The sequence below is a fragment of the Neopsephotus bourkii genome, unplaced genomic scaffold (assembly GCF_033783945.1).
Source record: "Neopsephotus bourkii isolate Nb327-2 ecotype Australia unplaced genomic scaffold, CSIRO-AGI_Nbou_v1 NB_1760, whole genome shotgun sequence".
In the NCBI taxonomy this organism is placed as follows: Eukaryota; Metazoa; Chordata; class Aves; order Psittaciformes; family Psittacidae; genus Neopsephotus; species Neopsephotus bourkii.
In genome coordinates, this window is record NW_026902234.1 from 1,851,501 (window position 1) to 1,857,500 (window position 6,000).

The window sequence follows — 6,000 nt, forward strand, 5'->3', positions numbered from 1 at the left end:
GGTATTTCCAAACTGTTGGTTTTTCTTTTTTTTTTTTTTTTCTTATTGTTAATTAAAATGGTTAATTGTCTTGTCTTTTTTGTACAAGTGACCTATGTTTTCTCACATTTTCCCAAATTAAGAGGTACTGTGTTATGTACTGAGCTTTGAAGAAAGAGGGAGTAGGGAGAAAGGGCAAAACTATCACCTATTTAGCATAGCTAGTCTGAGCAGAAAAATGTTCACTTAGAATTTTATAAATGTTTTTCTGATCATCTCTGTAAATAATGCCTGTGTAAGCAATTATTTACTTTTTTACTTAAAAGCAGGTTGTTTCTGATCATATTTGTAGCACACTTTGATCAAAATTGATCTAAGTCCTGTATAGCTGTATTAATTTTTCATTATGTCCCTGCTGAGGTAGCTGACCACAAAGGAATTACAGCAATACACTTCACAGCTGATGCCTGAAACATAGGAAGTGCTGCCTCCAGATTTGTTTGCATCTGCTTGGTTGATTGGTTTGGTTTTCCCTGGTACTGTTTATGAGTGGGTGATGACCACTGCCCTGTATTTGTCTCTGGTTTGCAAAAGCCTGAAGTTTGATCTACAGGTGCCTGAAAAAGCCCATCTGGCATCAGTACAGCAGGCCTTCTGATGTTAAACTGTTTTCCCAGGGAGGTAAAATTGCTCCTCATGTCATGTACTGGTATTTAGGCTGATCTTGGCTTTCCTTGTGTTTTTGAAAACAAAGGCAGAATTCAGATTCAGTCTCTGCAGTTTCTGTTCCTGTCCATAGCTTCTCTGATACAGTCCATGCACCCACATGTTTTACAGTAATGTTCCTGATCTGTGGTTGTCTGCCAGACTGCTCTTTGCACTGGAGGCAATCTGGCAATCCTGTGCAAGAGGATAGAGCACAGGAGTGGCCGGGGCCTTTTCCAGGACTGCCCTGTACTCTTATATATAGATCTGTACATAGTCCATCATAGTTTGTTTTCAGATGAAGTAACTTGCTTTAAGCCTTTCTTCTCTCCAGAGAGCCAGTGAAAGCTTCCCTTACCTGTGTCAAGCATAGGTAGTGTTGTACAGCAGCAGCTGTACTGGGGCTGTAGTGTGAGACAGCACCAAACCAGGCAGAATTATTTTCATCTTGCCATCCAATTCAGCCTAGGTCCACAGGAGTTAGATTACATATAGTCTTTTAGGCTCTCCCACTCAAATATTCTTACATGGAGCTTTTGATTTCCTTGGCTATAATGGCCTGAAACTTACTGAATTTCCCTTCCTTCTCACCTTGCCTCTCCTCCTCTCTCAATCTCTTGGCAGCCACCAATAGAAGTCAGCTCAATGCTGAACCTGTTGCAAGCCAGAATCTGTGGCAATGTCTGTACCGCAGCTTTGCCTACAGAAGGTTGCTTTCATGATTGTCCTCTGTAACACAGATTTATCCCTCCAGTATGTTTGTCCTGATCAAATTCCCCCAGCTAATGTACTTAGGAATGTCTGCAACATCTCCCAGTTTCTAAAGGTCACTTGCTTAGGATGGTCTTTTTATTTCTTCTCACTAGATTTTTTCATGAGGGTGAATGGAGTTCATCATGAAGAGTTGATACAGTGTTGGTCATACTTTGCCCCAGAACTAAATCGTAAAATCATTTAAATCGGAAAAGACCCTTAAGATCATCAAGTCCAGCTGTTAGATCATCAGGTCCAACTATTAAGTTGGAGTTAGTTACTTTTTTTGATTTTTATTTAGGACTTCCAAACCAGCTTCAAATGGTGTTAAGACAAAAAAACTTGACAGAAGCCACACAATAACTGAGCTGTTTTTCTATTCATATTGCCTTTTTCAAATCCCCAAATTTCATTCAACAGCTCTTCAATAATTATCTTGTAAAAAAATTAATAATATATAGAATTGACTAAATTGGACAACAGTTTGCACAGAATATTATTTTGCTCTTCTGTTTAAAAGCTTGTATCATGCAGCTCTCCTGCTATCCATCCAATATTCCTTACATCAAGTTTTAATGACTCCATAAAGTGAGTGATGTCTGACAGATACATTTTTGGCACTAATTTGCTTAAGTACTTTGATGTAGATTTAATGAGAATGACTGAATCTTTTCCTGCTGTTCTTGCTGGCTCTGCTTTGTGATTTTTTGAAGATTACTTCTGTATACAAGAGCTGAATAGGATATAAACATTCCTGTATTCTCCAGATAGACATATGCTTGAATACATAAACTTACACATTTTGTCTGGTTTAGGTCACAGAATAGGTAGAAACTGTACTATCAGTATAATTAAGTTATACTTTAATACTTCTAAGTACTTGGAGAAAGCTGGCATGCATGAATCAGAAGACTTTAGTTGCAAAAGCACAGGTGCCAGGCATGTAATTCTAAAAGACAAATTCTGAACTGGCAAGATTAATTCTTCTTGAAGATACTATTTCCATCTGGTAATATGCTGAACGTATAGAGATACTAGGAACTGATGTCTGCCTATTCAAGGTAAAATCCTGCCCACTTTGAAGACTTTGGCAGTGAGCTGTTCAGGAAAGTGAGTGTTTATTCTATCAGTGCACATAGTGTCAAGCATTGTTTGTCTAGAGGTGCTTACATCTTTGGGGGTTGAAATCCCCATTCTGGTAACTTTTCTCTGAAGATGTCTGTGTGGGAAAGTTAGAAATGAACATCATAGACATGGGCTGAAAAGGAATTGAATCAGTTAAGTATTTCTTTTATCTTTTATCACGTTTCTCTTTTGACTCATTTATAAAGAAAAATTAAACCCTGATAGAGAAACAGCAGGGGCTTCTTCTATGACTGAGTTAGCAAAATAGAACATAAAGTGGGAGAAGTTATATGGGAGGCATGAAATTTGTTTGACATCAGAATGTGTGGCCTGTGCTTTTTGCCTGCTGCTTGTGACTCAGTCAGCTATTTCAGCTATTTCAGTCTAATGTTTCTGCAGCTTCTCAACTTCTGCAGTTTTTGCTCATCTCTGGTTGCTTGTTGTTTTTTTAAATTTGTATTAATTTTGTAGTAGAGAGGGTTGGAGCCCTTTGCTCAGTTACGGGTATCTAGTGTCCCTTTGGGTGTGGGATTTACTCTGTCTGACGTGGATAGGGAGTGGATAGTCTGATGGTCATGTGTCCTATCTGCAGTCCTGTGCAGAAATCTTAGATACTCAAGAGGATATCTAACTTTGTGCATCTATCTTGGTAACTGAACCCTGTCCACAGGTACCAAGGGGAAACGTCAACCAGCTTCCAGGCCAGCTGAAGGTGTTGCTGGGAGATGTTTTGAAGCACAGGACTAGATAAAAACAAGGTCTGCCAGAGTCACCAGAGTGCAGAAATGCACTAGGCTTCAGCAGAACAAATTTTAGCATCAGAGATCCATTCACCTCTGTATATTTACACCTATTGTATGGAAATGCTTGGCAGGCACTTTTTCCCCCCACATTGTGCCTCTCATATGGAAATACTTCCTTGGCTTTATAATTGATAAACCCTTCAGACCAAGAGTTATTTTCTCTTTAAAAATAAAAAGAAGCTTAGGTTGGGCTTAGAGTCTAATTTTAAATAAAAATTTGTTTTATACTGTTAATTATTTTATCACTGTTCACTTATTCTCTTTTTATCTACAGTACATAGAAAAAGGATTTCTAATAAATATGAAATTACAGCTTTAAATAGTCTGACAAAATTAATTGTGTGTACAAACAATCTAATTGCCACCTTGGGATGAAAATTTATACAGTGTATTTCTAAGATGACAACAACACACCAAAGCTTGTCCAGTAGTCTGTGAATCTGTCTGGCTAGTGTAACTGCCAGAACCAATTTGAGCTGAAGTAGGTGTCTTGTTTCTTGCTTTATTTCTACAAGCAAATGTGTCGTGAAATTTTTATAGAGGCATATGGTGTACTTGAAGAGGTTAGTTATCTGTTTACTATCTTGAGTGGTAAGTAGACAAGCTTTCCTATTTACAGATCATTTGGAGGCAGCAGGAAAGTGAAATATAAAGCTTTTTCTAAGCCTATTATAAACAAATATCAACTCTTCAGCTCTAGGAATATAATTAGGGTCTGAAATGAGAAAGAGTTGCTTGTGATTATGTGGTGAAAATTTGTGCATTTGAAATAGACAGTTGATTCAGATTCTGAGGGATTTAGTTCAGAAGTGGCTTTGTTTCAACCCCAATTAGTCCAAGTTGAATAACTTGTCTGTGGAAACTGAATTGGGGTTCATATGAGGTGCCTGAATTATGAGTGCATTTGTCCTAGGTTGCATGTGCAGTCAATGGAAAGAGAAGTCCACCCCCAGAGGCTTCAGCTTGTCTGAGATCTAAATGGCCCTCTGGAGTACCTTGTCTTTCTTCACTGGCCTGGGGCAATTACACATCTCACTTTTGTAAGTGTTTAAAATTCAGCAGGATGAGCCTGGACCTAAGGACTTATGCTCTCTGAAGAAGTAATAGATGTTTTCTTTTTCCTGTCATTCATGGAAAAGAAAATGTGGTCATCATATAGCCTGTATCTAGAATCGCTCTCCATACAGCAAAATTCAAGACAGGCTTCGTTTTAGGTATTTATTATAGTGTGTAGTGTTTCTTTCCTTAGAAGCTTTTGCCTCTTTAATGTCCATCAATATTTGTTGTTATTGGCTGTAAAGAAGTTTTCAATGATCACTATTCAGAATATGGAAGCTGTAACTGAAATGTGCAATCATATATTTCTGCTGAGAAATGATTGCATGTCTGTGCAAATCTATGCCCTGTCCAGGGCTGGAGAATTAAGAATGCCATACAGTAGCATTAAAATGTGACAAGAGTTATCCTGGGTGCACTTCTCACGGGGTACTGTTTCTGTTGTCATTCAAGATCCGCTTGAGTTTCTGTTCATTGCCTTCACTGCATAATGGCTCAAATGATGAACTTTGTTGTTTTTGATAAGAAAAGAAAAAAGAGGGAAGAGGAGAGGTGAGGCAAGGAGAAAGGGTGAGAAAGCGGGGTTAGGAAAAGGGAGAGGAAGGAGAGGGGAGAGGAAAAAGGCAAGTTTAAAGGAAAAATAGTCAATGGTTTAGAGTGGGCAAATTTGAATTAATATTAAGCCGTCAGCAAGCTACTAGAAGGTTCAAAAATGGTGTTTTAATCCGGTTACCTGAAGTTGCCAGTCATTTAGTTCATAAGTCATCTTGTGTCAAGTATCCAGTAGACTGAAAACGTTCTTTTTCTTGAAAGATGTGAAATGGGTTACAGAATTGCAAGGTCACAAGCTCATGTGAGGGTGCCAGATTCTGAAAGCTCTGAAAACACAAAACCTTGAGCACTGACTGTGCTATAAGCAACACACCATATTATGGACTAGAATTATTTTGTAAAGAGCCACTGAAAAAATCTTAAGAAATCCTTGTAAAATAAATACTGTTTATTTTGTAAGTGCAAGGAAAACAAACAAACCAACAAACCCACTTACCCCCTTTGTAAGTTATCTCATAATCAATATTTGCATTCCTAAATAAGCTAAACCTATTTTCTTTTTATGTATATATTCTTTCAAATGATGTTTATACACAAACATCAAAGCAACAGCACAAGGTTTATAGATCTAGTTGGAATTGTGTTAAATTTTTACCGACTGTAAGTAATAAGTGTCTGATGGATAGAATTTTCCTTTTCAGTTGTAACTTGTGTTGTTTTCTTCATTAACAATCAAAAAGGAAATAAAATGTTCTACTAATCACTGCTACTGATTTTCTATCCTGTTTATATGTATTGTAATTTGTTTTATGAAAGGCAGAGGGAAAGCTTGTACTGGCATTTGAGTAAGTGATTAGAGAAAGGGTAAGTTGTTGGCTTTTTTATTGCACAATCAAAACAAACAGTAGTTATTTTACAAGGATTTCTTACTAGTTGTCTCACTATTTATATCTGTTGTCAAATCAGCATTACATGCCAGGGAGATATATCCCGATTTACCAAAGTCAGTTTACCAAAGTCATTTGGG

General features: G+C 37.5%; 1 protein-coding gene across 1 annotated transcript in view; it reads left to right on the forward strand.

Annotated features, from left to right (window-relative positions):
• The window catches only part of GABRB3 (gamma-aminobutyric acid type A receptor subunit beta3), a 113,311-nt gene that overhangs the window by 48,667 nt on the left and 58,644 nt on the right, over nt 1–6,000 (forward strand). The window lies entirely within an intron of this gene.